This window comes from Ipomoea nil, unplaced genomic scaffold (genome assembly GCF_001879475.1).
Source record: "Ipomoea nil cultivar Tokyo-kokei standard unplaced genomic scaffold, Asagao_1.1 scaffold0878, whole genome shotgun sequence".
Lineage (NCBI taxonomy): Eukaryota > Viridiplantae > Streptophyta > Magnoliopsida > Solanales > Convolvulaceae > Ipomoea > Ipomoea nil.
In genome coordinates this window covers 555,931-571,165 of record NW_017617306.1, presented here as the reverse complement: position 1 = coordinate 571,165, position 15,235 = coordinate 555,931, and the positions used below count along the sequence as shown (strand labels likewise).

Here is a 15,235-nt window from a genome sequence, read left to right as displayed (position 1 = left end):
ACGAAGAGATTGATATATTATACACTCAAAACGGATAATGGGTGAATGATATATTGATTCTCAAATTAGACCCATTGATCGAGTTGGAAAAATGAAGGGAAAAAGATGAGATTTTGTCCCGCATTGATTTAGGAAGTAGATTTGCAACACTATTTATACAAGGGTCTTTTATTGGCTTATTGAATTGTATGGCATAGATGTTCTCTCTCCTGTGAGTATAGATATATATATTATATTATTTTCGTAAATTGACTTGGTTCATTAGTTTTCCAACATGCTTGTCTGATAGAAGAGGGGCATAAATTAAATTTAACCGCAGCTTTTAGTTTCCTCTTGTAGCAAGAAAGGTTGTTTGCAGATTAGGAACATGAGATTTTTAGTTTACAAAGCAAGCAAAATTCCATTCCTTTTTTTTATTTGAAAGGTTTAGTTAATGATAATATTGGATTTCTTTACCCAACAAACTTGTGAAATAGATTACACAAGTATGTCGGTTGGGATAGTATCATCCAATTTCTTGATGCGCTGCTGCCTCTTGGATGGCTTAAATTCGTGCCAATGTCACTACCCTTAGTTGAAAAGGAAATGAAGATAGATACAAGTAAAAGGAGAAGTAGAAATAGGATGGCGGAAAAAGTTGTATCTATCCTGATAGACAAGAAAGACAATCCGATTTTCAGAGATGAGAATCTGAGCCCTGGAACAAGTACAACACCGCTAATGCTAATGGCAGAGATATTATAAGAGAACAAGTGCAACACCTCACTGCTCAATCTGACGATTTTCACTCAGCTTTCTGCAAAAATGCTGTGTGCTTCAGTAGCGATATATACAAGAAAATGGGCAAAAGTTAGCATAAGAGATGATATTTAGAAAGGTATTTTTCAAATAATGATGGATGAACTACTATGGCCTGAGATGCTGATTTAGAAGAGGTCTATTTTCAGAAAAGTTGGTTTATGGGGAATGCTAAACCAGACATTTGGATTTGGACAATAGCTAAGAAGTTCAATAAGATATTTGCAAAAAAATCTTGCTCTGCCAAATGCTGACTACCCACCTAGAACTTACATATTCCAGCCACAAACAGGTTAACAACCTCCAGATTTTGTCTAAGATTAGTATAATTTGCTTTTATTAACCACTCCACATTTTGTCTAAGATTAAAATAGTTTGCATTTATCAACATCCCATTCCTTAAGAAAAAAAAAATCTTCATTTTTTTCACATTGTGTGTGAGTATTTTAATGTAGTAATGTTGATTTGATGCTTTACTTCTGAATTTTAAAACAAATAAATACTTGAATTTTTTATGAATTCTTGGCGTACTAAGATGTGGTGCAAGAAATGTTTAAATTAAAACTCCGCTAGGGATCGGAACTAGAATCTCTGGTTTCGTAGACAAGCGCCTTATCCATTGGGCCATGAAATCCAATGCTTATGCAATTAAATTTAAACATTAATATCTTTAAACGTTTGTAGAACTTATTCATTGCGCCAAGGAGTGCTGTGTTTTTATGATTTAAAATTAAAAAAAAATAAATGAAATTAATATTAGAAACAACATCAGGGCCCTACCGGGTTTGAACCGGTGACCTCTTAATCTGCAATCAAATGCTCTGCCACTGAGTTAAAGACCCTTAAATGCTAAATTGGACATTTTTCCATCTATAACTTCTACAAAAAATTTTGTTAATTGCATTTATGTTGATAATCAGAACTTCAATAAGCAAATGCTTTAATCTGTTGGAAAAATTTCATTTTAAGTGGCTATTTTGTTGTACAATTATCAATGGGTTCCACTTCCGATTTGGGTCTTGTCAAAGTGGATTCGGGTTCTTCATAGTGAGACGAAGAGATCGATATATTGTACACTCAAAACGGATAATGGGTGAATGATATATTGATTCTCAAAGTAGACCCACTGATCGAGTTGGAAAAATGAAGGGAAAAAGATGAGATTTTGTCCCACATTGATTTGGGAAGTAGATTTGCACCACTATTTATACAAGCGTCTTTTATAGACTTATTAAATTGTATAGCATAGATGTTCTCTCTCCTGTGAGTATATATATATATATATATATATATATATCTATATACATATATATTATTCTCGTAAATCGACTTGGTTCATTATTTTCCAACATGCTTGTCTGATAGAAGAGGGGCATAAATTAAAGTTAACCGCAGCTTTTAGTTTCCTCTTGTCACAAGAAAGGTTGTTTGCAGATTCGGAACATGATATTTTTAGTTTACAAAGCAAGCAAAATTCCATTCCTTTTTTTTATTTGAAAGGTTTAGTTAATGATAATATTGGATTTCTTTACTCAACAAAGTTGTGAAATAGATTACACAAGTATGTCGGTTGGGATAGTATCATCCAATTTCTTGATGCGCTGCTGCCTCTTGGATGGCTTAAATTCGTGCCAATGTCACTACCCTTAGTTGAAGAGGAAATGAAGATAGATACAAGTAAAAGGAGAAGTAGAAATAGGATGGCGGAAAAAGTTGTTTCTATCCTGATAGACAAGAAAGACAATCTGATTTTCAGAGATGAGAATCTTAGCCCTGGAACATGTACAACACCGCAAATGCTAATGGCAGAGATATTATAAGAGAACAAATACAACAACTCACTGCTCAATCTGACGAATTTCACTCAGCTTTCTGCAATAATGTTGTGTGCTTCAGTTGCGATATCTACAAGAAAATAGGCAAAAGTTAGCATAAGAGATGATATTTAGAAAGGTATTTTTCAAATAATGATTCGTGAACTACTATGGCCTGAGATGTTGATTTAGAAGAGGTCTATTTTTAGAAAAGTTAGTTTATTGTGCATGCTAAACAAGACATTTGGATTTGGACAATAGCTATGAAGTTCAATAAGATATTTGCAAAAAAGTCTTGCTCTGCCAAATGCTGACTACCCACCCAGAACTTACATATTCCAGCCACAAACAGGTTAACCACTTCTAGATTTTGTCTAAGATTAGTATAATTTGCTTTTATTAACCACTCCAGATTTTGTCTAAGATTAAAATAGTTTGCTTTTATCAACATCCCATTCCTAAAGAAAAAAAATCATCATTTTTGTCACATTGTGTGTGAGTATTTTAATGTAGTAATGTTGATTTGATGCTTTACTTCTGAATTTTAAAATAATTAAATACTTGAATTTTTTATGAATTCTTGGGTTACAAAGGTGTGGTGTAAGAAGTGTTTAAATTACGACTCCATTGGGGATTAAACCCAGAACCTCTAGTTTTATAAACTAGCGCCTTTTCCATTGGGCCACGAAGTCCAATGCTCCTTATCTTTTTACCCGACTTCATATGTATTTAAAAAAAAATAATAATGATACGACGTTGGCTAATAGTCTATTAGCCAACGTCGTATGTATTTAAAAAAAAAATAATAATGATACGACATCGGCTAGTAGCCTATTAGCCGACGTCGTATCATTATTTTAAATAATATATAATTATAAGACGTCGGCTAATAGGATATTAGCCGACGTCGTATGTGTCTATTTTTTTTTTATATATTAAAAATGTTTGATGCTTTCTAGCCCAACGTGCTGTATCAATCAGAACCTGTGCAGCTAGTTACATTCAACATCAACATCAAATAATTCAAGCTACGTACTAAACATGAAACTAATTAAGCTACTAAAAATAATATAATATTAATATAAATAACACAATCTACATAAACTACTATAAACACAATCAACATCAACTAATTCAAGCAACAAAACTACTAATTAACATCAACCCAATAAACACAAAGTAGTTTTAAACATAATGTAGTATGAATTGAGCAACGTTTTATTAACCCATTCATCAATAAGAAACTTCGACCACTTGTTTGTTGTAGGGCAATCTTCCTTGTCTTTCCAAAATCTACAAAGTTCAAAAAAAATAAAAATAATAAATAAGCAAATATTTTAAACAACATTTGAAGAAGAAATATGTATTATTAAATTACTTGCCTTATCCATTCCTTTGCTTAGGTTGTTGGAAACAATTTTCCACATGAATTTCATCACATAATAACCACATTCGGTGCTTCCTTTTTGTATAGGACACTACATTTGAATTACAATAAAATTAGCTAAAAGTAATAAAAAACAATACGTTTGCATGTTTTACAAAGTGAAAGAAGTACTTACCAAACATGTAGTCCATTTCGGTGGACGAGATTGTTTCTTTCCACTCATCATGCTTGTTGCAGCCATACACCTATTCATATAAGACATAAAATATATGTAAATATTTGGCATCACTAGTTTAATAATAACTATTAATTCATTATATAAATATACATACGTTCCCATTATATGTTTGCCCATGACCAAGTGAATCAAACCAAAAAATTTCATTTAATCTAGGAGAAATCGCCATCAGCATCTAATGCTCACTACAAATAAGTAATTTATTAGTTATAAGTAAATAAGTAAATATAATATATAATAAAAATATATTATATATAAGCACTTTAATTTAAAACGTAATTAAAACTTACTTGAGAACGTATGGGGCTAAATATACATTTTTCTTCTCATACTGCATGGTGGCATTTATATATGATTTCCTTTCTTCTGTATTATTCATTTTTGGTTGAATCCAATATGGATCTAGGATGTCATACGTGTCTTTTGATGCCAACTCAAAATTGATGTAAATACCCCTATTCACAAACACAACCAATATAATTATACATAGATTACCAATTATATAAAGAACTGAACTAGAGAAACATCGATGGTGTCCATACTTAAGAAACGCATTATCTCCACACTTTCAAGGTGCAAGTCATAATCAATCTTGCCCATAATACCACGAGCCACATGGATCACAAGATTCTGTTCGAAACGGCGAGCTATTGTAAAAGCCTTTTTGCAATCAGCAGTCAAAGAATATGGAACAACACTACTGTCCATGGTATTGTCTTTTAACTGTGAATTATAATAAAAGTAAGAATTATTATTTTTAAAAGTAAATTACTTATTATTTTAAAATAGAAATATTATCAGTATACATACTGCATTAGCTTCAGTACATAACTCTACCAGCTTCTTTGGCCAAATGATAAAGTGTTCCATTGCATCACTTACAAGCTGAACCTCACTGGTGGGGAATGGTACACGTGCAGTTGGATCACGAACTTGATTTACACTCACTTTCACATTATTTACATCCAGTACAACCCCATGAACTTGTCCACCACTGTATGCTGTCCCATATGCCACTGTACGTCTAATTGGATCTTCTAAGAAGAATTGACATCGTGCCCCTAACTACAATAATTTTTAATTAAAAATCATATAAAATTTTATTGATAAATAATAATAAGATAACTATAAACGAATACTTACAGCCGGTAAATTACTAAAAGGGTCTGGGGAACTAGCTTTGTCACTTGGAGGTGATGGCACAGTATCCACACATACGTCATCCACCTGCTTTGGTTGTAAAGGAGTCTGCATAGCTTTAAATTGCAACATCATACTAGCTATTTTTGCCTCAAATTGCTATGTTAATCGTTGACCAAATTCTTCCCGTTCAGAAATATTTTCCTGCTTTTTGTTTTTCTAACGCTACTGCAACAGCAGCATCAACGATTTGTTGAACATCTTGTGGAGTCTTTTGGCGACGTTTTGCATGGCCAAATACACTTTTGATGCCATGTCCTCTTCCCATGGCTCTAACACGTCCACAATGCTCATCGGTACCCAATGCAACAGTCAATGAATCCTTTCTTCCATCCTCAAAAAATTCTCCTTGAGAAATTTGCAACTCAAGATCATCCTAACATATATAAAAACTATTCAATAATAATTACTATTACTGTAGTATGACAAGATATGTACTTACAATTTTTTCCGCCACCAATCTAGTTGAATCAGTGCGATAATTTCCTGACTTGTACATTCTTGCTTTCTTCCATTTTTCGGCTCTACTTATGGGACTTAGAGGAGTCATTGTATACGACGGATCTGCATCAGCACATGCTTGTTGTTGTTTCAAATTCGCGTCCATCATCATCTTCTCCAACCTTTTATAACCTCCTCGAGCTAAAAGATGTGGATGAATATTCTTAGCCTGTATGTCTTGATATTTTTTCCTTGTTGCCTACATACATACAAAATATTAATCATATGATACATCATTCTGTATCCCTTTTTTAAAATATTGATAGAATAATAATGATACCTCATATGATTCACCTGTATGCGACTGATAAAACTCATTCCATGTCTCTTGTTCAAGGAAGTCGTATGTTTCACAAGGGTTCTGACCTACATAGCAACCGTATATATACTTGTTCGTCAATTTTGTTTTGAAATCTCTCCACCGGTCATTCACATAGCTTAACCAATGTCTCTTCATATCAATGGTGTCGGGAATATCATAAGTACTCTACAAAACAACATTATTTATTAGTAAGAAATGTAATTATATTAACATTTTGAATAAATCTAAATCTAGCTTACCAGGATTTCTTTCCAAATAGTAGCTTTAGTATCTTCTGGGACATCCGATCATTCTTTTATTGTGATAGGAGTATTGATTCGTCCCACTAATCCAACATAACTTTTAAATTCAATGCCAGCTTTCCCATAGACAGACTCGAATCCATCAAGCTCAATTTATAGTTTCCCAAAATTACGTTACTTAATGATTTTTTGCATACGAGTGGCACCCCTCTTCTTAGTAGTACTACTTTGAGTACTCTGAGTACCTTCTGTAGTACCACCACCATCTGTGGAATCCGTACGGCTGTTTAGAAAGAAAAATTATTAGAATATATAGAAATATTAGAATAAGAAAATATAAAAACAGAATAAATACCGAATTAAAGCATTACATATAATAATCAATTCTCCCATATCCCTTCACGATGATCATCTCGTGATGCATGCACTTCATCTATCTCATTATGAATAACGGGGGGCAATAAACTTGACGAAAATGGTGGTATTTCCTCAATATCAAAACTAACATCTTCATTCTCATCTACAACAATTTGTCTCTTTCCATGAAGAACAATGGACCATTTTTTGTCACAAGGATCACTAACATAAAAGACTTGTTTTGCTTGGGATGTCATTATAAACTGCTCATTTTTGTGTCCTTCCCGATTAAAATCTACAAGGGTAAATCCTAACTCATCAACTTTTACACCATGTTTATTATCTACCCATCTACATCGAAACACCGGGACCCTAAATGAAACATAATCAACTTCCCATATTTCTTCAATCACACCATAATATGACAACTCTGCAAACACGGGATTTGGACCTTTCGAACTACTAAAAGGCATTGAATTTGCAACCAAAGTAACTCCACTATTTTGCATAGTGCTCTTTTCATCTTGAGCTTTTGTATAAAATGAAAACCCATTAATGTCATATCCATTATGACATAAGACATCCAAACCAGGACCATGTGCTAACCATGAAACAGTTTCAGAAACATTATTCTCTTTAAGAACTTTATTTTTGAACCAACTGATAAAAGTTCGATTATGTTCACCCACAATCCACATGTCTATCCTTTTTGGATTTTGCTCCCTAATCAACGCCTTGTGTTCATCTAAATACGGTTCGACTTCACTTGTATTATGCAAGATGTACAAGTGTGCCTGGTCATCATCTTCACGAGGCATAACATTCACTTTGACTCCTCGAGTACCCTTCCCAGTAATTCTTCCTTCATGCCGATTCTTAGAAACTCCAATAGACTCAACTCCTGCCAAATATTCAGTACAAAACTCAGTAACCTCCTCAGCAACATAGCTTTCAACAATAGATGCTTCCGGCCTATATCGGTTCCTAACATAACCTTTTAATACTTTCATGTACCGTTCAAATGGGTACATCCACCTCAAATAAGCTGGACCGCAATGTTTGATCTCTCTAACCAAATGCACAAGCAAATGAACCATGATATCAAAAAATGAAGGTGGAAAGTACATCTCTAGCTGACACAGTGTAACAATAATTTCATTTTGCAACTCATCTAATTTGTCTGGATCAATAACTTTTCCACAAATTGCATTGAAAAAGAAACAAAGTCTTATGATGGTGTATCTCAACTTTTTAGGCAATATGTCTCTAACAGCCACTGGCAATAGTTGTTGCATTAAGACATGACAATCATGAGACTTCAAACCCACCAATTTTAAATCTTGCATATTAACAAGTCTACTGATATTTGATGAATACCATTGTGGTACCTTTACTCCACGTAAACACTCACAAAAACTTATTTTCTCCTTTCTTGATAAAGTATGAGCAGCGGGAGGCAAATATGTTTTCTTACCCTCGGAACATGGAGCTAATGTAGGCCGTATACACATTTCAACCAAATCCAATCTAACATTGAGTCCATCTTTAGACTTACCTTTTATGTCTAAAAGAGTTCCAACCAGTCTATCACATACATTTTTCTCCACATGCATCACATCAATACTATGTCTCACATCTAGTGTCTTCCAATATGGAAGATCAAAGAATATAGATTTCTTTTTCCACGGACTCTTCTCATTTGTAGATTTTGACCTCTTACCTCTTTCAGATTTAAGCTTCTGAGTCTTACCGAAAGTAACACTGATGCATTCAACTCGTTCATATACTTGATTCCCAGTCAATGGTTGTGGAGCATCTGTATAGTCTTGCACCCCATTGAATGCCTTTTTTAAATTTCGATAAGGGTGAAATTTATCAAGAAATCTCCGATGCCCCATGTATACCGTCTTTCTACCTAGAACAAGTTGATGATAACATGTATTATCTTCACATATGGGGCATGCCTTATGACCTTTGACACTATATCCAGACAGATTTCCATACGCTGGAAAGTCATTGATTGTGCAAAAAAGCATTGCATGCAACTTAAAAGTCTCCTTCCGGTATGCGTCAAACACTAATACACCTTCATCCCATAATTACTTCAAGTCATCAATTAAAGGCGCCAAATAAACATCTATATCATGACCTGGTTGTTTTGGCCCAGGAATCATCAAACATAATAATATGTATTTTCGTTTCATACACAACCAAGGGGGTAGATTATAAATTATCAACATAACTGGCCACGAGCTATGCTTGCTACTTAGATTCCCGTGGGGGTTAATACCATCAGTACAAAGTCCAAGTCTAAGATTTCTCGACTCGTGACCAAATTTAGGAAATGCATTATCAAATGTTATCCATTGAGAAGAATCAGCCGGGTGTCGAAGCTTGCCATCAGAAATCCTTTGATCTGCATGCCATGTTAAGTTCTTCGCATCACTTGGATTTGCAAACAGACACTTAAATCTTGGATGAATTGGGAGATACCACAAAACTTTAGCTGGTGGCCTTTTCAAACGTACTTTACCAGCAACATTCTCGCTTGTTTTATAACGAGATGCCCCACATATTGGACATGCATGCAAATCTTTGTAATCATTCCTAAGCAATATGCAATCGTTAGGGCAAGCATGTATCTTTGTATATCCCATACCCATTGGACACAAAATCTTTTTGGCATCATACGTACTATTGGGAAGTTCATTACCATCTGGAAGCATGTCCTTTACTATTTCAAGTAACGCAGTAAAGCTCTTGTCACTCCACCCATTCCCAGCTTTCAAGTTGAATAATTTTAATATAGCAGATAATCGGGAATATTTACTACACCCCGGCCATAACGGTTGTTTTGAATCATTCAATAATTCATCTAACTCATTTGACCGATTGGTAAACTCTTCTCCGACATCGCGAAAAATTTCATCCAACCGATCTTCAGACTCATTATCTTCATTGTCAACATACACATTAGATGTCGTAGACACATCGCGTTCACAGTGCCAAATCCATTGTGTATAATATGGATTAATCCCATTAACGATTAGATCATCATATATATGTCCTCTTCACCTAACTTTTTCTGATTACAACATTTCTTACAAGGACACAACCACCTGTTATTACTATTCGGAAGGTTACTCTTTGCAAAGTCTAAAAATTTTCTAACTCCATCTTCGTATTCCGTACTAAGTCGATTAGCTATCATCCAACTTTTATCCATCACGTACAAGTCAATCTAGATATTAATAACTCTAATTAAACATTTGTTAACACTATTTTAACAATTTTCTATAATAACAACTACTACAACAACTACAATAATTTTAGCATTTACATAATGCAAACAAGTAGCATTTCATGGACGCAAACAAGTAGCATTTATCCATCACGTACAAGGCAATCTAGGTATAATAATAATAACAATTCGTCAATTCTAGATGCTTTCTTATACATCCTAACTAACCAAAGAACATGTCAAACACAATGTGAATTGAATCTTGCTCAACACAATAGACAAATTGCGTACCCGAGACCGGCGAAGAACAGTGGAGGAGGATTGCAGCAAGGACTAAACTTTGTCAAACCCGATTGATGCCAAACAAAAAATAAACCAATCAAATATTTTCAAAGTAGAAAAGTTTCTTTTTTTTTTTTTTTAAGTAAGCAAAGCAGAAAAGTTTAATTTAAAGTTTAAGTGAGAATAGGTCAAACACACCAACATTCATACAGAGTATTTTGTGACTTTAAATATTTTTCAGAGTTGATTTAGGATCGAGCCAATACCTTATCACCCTATGACAATAGTTAGTAATATTAATCTCAACATTTATTTTTTTAAAAAAAAAAGACTTGATAATTTAAATGTAATATTCTCCTAACAATTATACATATAATCTATGGTAAATTGCTACTAGTTGCATATTAAATTGGATGTAGCATCGTCTGACCTACACACTAGTAATAGGGTGCTAACTTTATAGCCAATTTAATCTCGGTTTTCAACAAATGATTCTTTACCTAAATAAAGATGCAAATGTAAGAAATTTCCAAAATAAATTTAGAAATTTTATAATTAATGGTTGTCATAATTTTATAATTTCCAAAATAAATTTAGATTATATTTAATTAAACCATTGTCCTCATAATAAGCCCTACTAGAGTGCTATATATCTAGATTCTAACAAGCTTGCACTGGATCAAACACCCTAAAGTAAACTCAACTCCTTCTGCATTATACTATTAGTGATTAGTGATGTGTATATTAATATTATAGCATAAGTAGCATTATTCTTAAAATTTCGAAATATACACAATAATATATAAACAATATTTCATAAAATTCCACATATACACACACAACAATTCATAATTTACCCAATAACTTATAAAATCAAAAATATATACACAATTATTCCTAAAATTTTGAAATATACACAATAATAATTTATAAAATTCAAAATTCAAAAAATATAAAAGATTAATTAGATATATATATATAAAAAACTATTTTTAGTGTATATATATATACATACACATATATATATATATATATATATATACATATATATACCTGCCGTATATGCGTCAGATCGACGCCGTGCGGCGTCCGGCGGCGAGGCAGCGCGGGCGAGGCAACGACCGGCGAGCGGCAAGCGGCGAGGCAGCGAACGGCAAGGCGGCGAGCGGCGAGCGACGACCGTCAAGCGTCGAGGCAGCGAAGAGAGATCTGATCTGTCTACGGTGGCGGGGGTGGAGCTGAATATACGGTGGGGTGGTGGAGATAAGTAAACGGTGGCAGTGGTGGAGGGTTTTGGTGGCGGTGAGGCGTTGATCTGATCTGATCTGTCTTTGTATACACATATATATATATTTTTTAATTCGAGTATATGGCGTCGGCTTTATACTCGCTTTAATTTGAGTATATCCCATCGGCATTATAAATAGATGACGCCTTATACTATATTTTTTATTTATTTATTTATATTATAGATACGGCGCCGGCGGTACGAAAAAGCCGACGTCAAATATATTTTTTAAAAATTAAAAATTAAATTTAAATATTTAACGTCGGTTTTTCGACAAACCGACGTTATAATGGCGATGTTAAATCATTTTTCGTAAATCGACTTGGTTCATTATTTTCCAACATGCTTGTCTAATAGAAGAGGGGCATAAATTAAAGTTAACCGCATCTTTTAGTTTCCTCTTGTCACAAGAAACGTTGTTTACAGATTAGGAACATGAGATTTAGTTAATGATAATATAGGATTTCTTTACTCAACAAAGTTGTGAAATAGATTACACGGTTGGGATAGTACCATCCAATTTCTTGATGCGCTGCTGCCTCATGGATGAGTTAAATTCGTGCCAATGTCACTACCCTTAGTTGAAAAGGAAATGAAGATAGATACAAGTAAAAGGAGAAGTAGAAATAGGATTGCGGAAAAAGTTGTATCTATCCTGATAGACAAGAAAGACAATCCGTTTTTCAGAGATGAGAATCTGAGCCCTGGAACAAGTACAACACCGCTAATGCTAATGGCAGAGATATTATTAGAGAACAAGTACAACACCTCACAGCTCAATCTGACGAATTTCACTCAGCTTTCTGCCACAATGCTGTGTGCTTCAGTAGCGATATCTACAAGAAAATGGGCAAAAGTTAGCATAAGAGATGATATTTAGAAAGGTATTTTTCAAATAATGATGGGTGAACTACTATGGCCTGAGATAATGATTTAGAAGAGGTCTATTTCCAGAAAAGCTGGTTTATGGTGCGTGCTAAACCAGACATTTGGATTTCGACAAATGTTAAGAAGTTCAATAAGATATTTGCAAAAAAGTCTTGCTCTGCCAAATGCTGACTACCCACCCAGAACTTACATCTTCCAGCCACAAACAAGTTAACCACTCCAGATTTTGTCTAAGATTAGTGTAATTTGCTTAAATTAGAACTCCGCTGGGGATCGAACCCAGAATCTCTAGTTTCATAGACCAACACCTTATCCATTGGGCCACGAAGTCCAATGTTTTTGTAATTAAATTTAAACATTAATATCTTTAAAAGTTTGTAGAAATTATTCATTGGGCCAAGGAGTGCTGTGTTTTTATGATTTAAAATTAAAAAATGAATAAATAAAATTAATATTACGAACAACACAAGGGCCCTACCAGCTTTGAACCAATGACCTCTTGATCTGCAATCTAATGCTCTACCATTGAGCTAAAGACCCTTAATTGCTATCTTGGACATTTTTCCATCTATGAATTCTACAAAAATTTAGTTAATTGCTTTTATGTTGATAATCAGAACTTCAATAAGCAAATGCTTTAATCTGTTGGAAAAATTGCATTTCAAGTGGCTATTTTGTGGGACAATTATCAGTGGGGTCCACTTCCGATTTGGGTCTTGTCAAAGTGGATTCGGGTTCTTCGTAGTGAGACGAAGAGATTGATATATTGTACACTCAAAACGGATAATGGGTGAATGATATATTGATTCTCAAAGTAGACCCATTGATCGGGTTGGAAAAATGAAGGGAAAAAGATGAGATTTTGTCCCACATTGATTTGGGAAGTAGATTTGCACCACTATTTATACAAGGGTCATTTATAAACTTATTGTATTGTAAAGCATAGATGTTCTCTCTCCTGTGAGTATATATATATTATTTTCGTAAATGGACTTGGTTCATTGTTTTCCAACATGCTTGTCTAATAGAAGAGGGGCGGCAGCTTTTAGTTTCCTCTTGTCACAAGAAAACGTTGTTTGCAGATTAGGAACATGAGATTTTTAGTTTACAAAGCAAGCAAAATTCCATTCCTTTTTTTTATTTGAAAGGTTTAGTTAATGATAATATTGGATATCTTTACTCAACAAAGTTGTGAAATAGATTACACAAGTATGTCGGTTGGGATAGTACCATCCAATTTCTTGATGCGCTGCTGCCTCTTGGATGGGTTAAATTCGTGCCAATGTCACTACCCTTAGTTGAAAAGGAAATGAAGATAGATACAAGTAAACGGAGATGTAGAAATAGGATGGCGGAAAAGGTTGTATCTATCCTGATAGACAAGAAAGACAATCCGATTTTCAGAGATGAGAATCTGAGCCCTGGAACAAGTATAAAACCGCTAATGCTAATGGCAGAGATATTATAAGAGAACAAGTACAACACCTCACAGCTCAATCTGACGAATTTCACTCAGCTTTCTGCCACAATGCGGTGTGCTTCAGTAGCGATATCCACAAGAAAATGGGCAAAAGTTAGCATAAGAGATGATATTTAAAAAAAAAATTCAAATAATGATGGGTGAACTACTATGGCCTGAGATGATGATTTAGAAGAGGTCTATTTCCAGAAAAGCTGGTTTATGGTGCGTGCTAAAACAGACATTTGGATTTCGACAAATGTTAAGAAGTTCAATAAGATATTTGCAAAAAAGTCTTGCTCTGCCAAATGCTGACTACCCACCCAGGACTTACATCTTCCAGCCACAAACAAGTTAACCACTCCAGATTTTGTCTCAGATTAGTGTAATTTTCTTAAATTACAACTCTGCTAGGGATCGAACCCAGAATCTCTAGTTTCGTAGACCAATACCTTATCCATTGGTCCACGAAGTCCAATGTTTTTGTAATTAAATTTAAACATTAATATCTTTAAAAGTTTGTAGAAATTATTCATTGGGCCAAGGAGTGCTGTGTTTTTATGATTTAAAATTAAAAAATGAATAAATAAAATTAATATTACGAACAACACAAGGGCCCTAGCAGCTTTGAACCAATGACCTCTTGATCTGCAATCTAATGCTCTACCATTGAGCTAAAGACCCTTAATTGCTAACTTGGACATTTTTCCAACTATGACTTCTAAAAAAATTTAGTTAATTGCTTTTATGTTGATAATCAGAACTTCAATAAGCAAATGCTTTAATCTGTTGGAAAAATTGCATTTTAAGTGGCTATTTTGTGGGACAATTATCAGTGGGGTCCACTTCCGATTTGGGTCTTGTCAAAGTGGATTCGGGTTCTTTCTAGTGAGACGAAGAGATTGATATATTGTACACTCAAAACGGATAATGGGTGAATGATATATTGATTCTCAAAATAGACCCATTGATCGAGTTGGAAAAATGAAGGGAAAAAGATGAGATTTTGTCCCACATTGATTTGGGAAGTAGATTTGCACCACTATTTATACAAGGGTCATTTATAAGCTTATTTTATTGTAAAGCATAGATGTTCTCTCTCCTGTGAGTATATATATATTATTTTCGTAAATGGACTTGGTTCATTATTTTCCAACATGCTTGTCTAATAGAAGAGGGGCGGCAGCTTTTAGTTTCCGCTTGTCACAAGAAAACGTT

The 15,235-nt window shown here is 34.1% G+C and overlaps 2 long non-coding RNA genes and 2 other non-coding genes across 4 annotated transcripts; all 4 read right to left on the bottom strand.

The window, feature by feature from the left end:
• Positions 1-1,568: 1,568 nt before the first annotated feature.
• On the bottom strand, positions 1,569-1,640 carry TRNAC-GCA. Its single transcript has one exon. It is a non-coding gene; the product is annotated as a tRNA-Cys (tRNA).
• Positions 1,641-2,853: 1,213 nt separating this feature from the next.
• Positions 2,854-12,811, bottom strand: LOC109179138. Its single transcript, XR_002053838.1, has 3 exons — positions 12,738-12,811; positions 6,784-6,785; positions 2,854-2,940 (listed from the first exon to the last, which is right to left on the bottom strand). It is a non-coding gene; the product is annotated as an uncharacterized LOC109179138 (long non-coding RNA).
• Positions 4,034-4,412, bottom strand: LOC109179141. The gene is made up of 3 exons (XR_002053841.1): positions 4,332-4,412; positions 4,175-4,244; positions 4,034-4,090 (listed from the first exon to the last, which is right to left on the bottom strand). It is a non-coding gene; the product is annotated as an uncharacterized LOC109179141 (long non-coding RNA).
• A 5-nt stretch (positions 12,812-12,816) lies between the features above and the next one.
• Positions 12,817-12,889, bottom strand: TRNAH-AUG. The gene has a single exon. It is a non-coding gene; the product is annotated as a tRNA-His (tRNA).
• Positions 12,890-15,235: the final 2,346 nt, after the last annotated feature.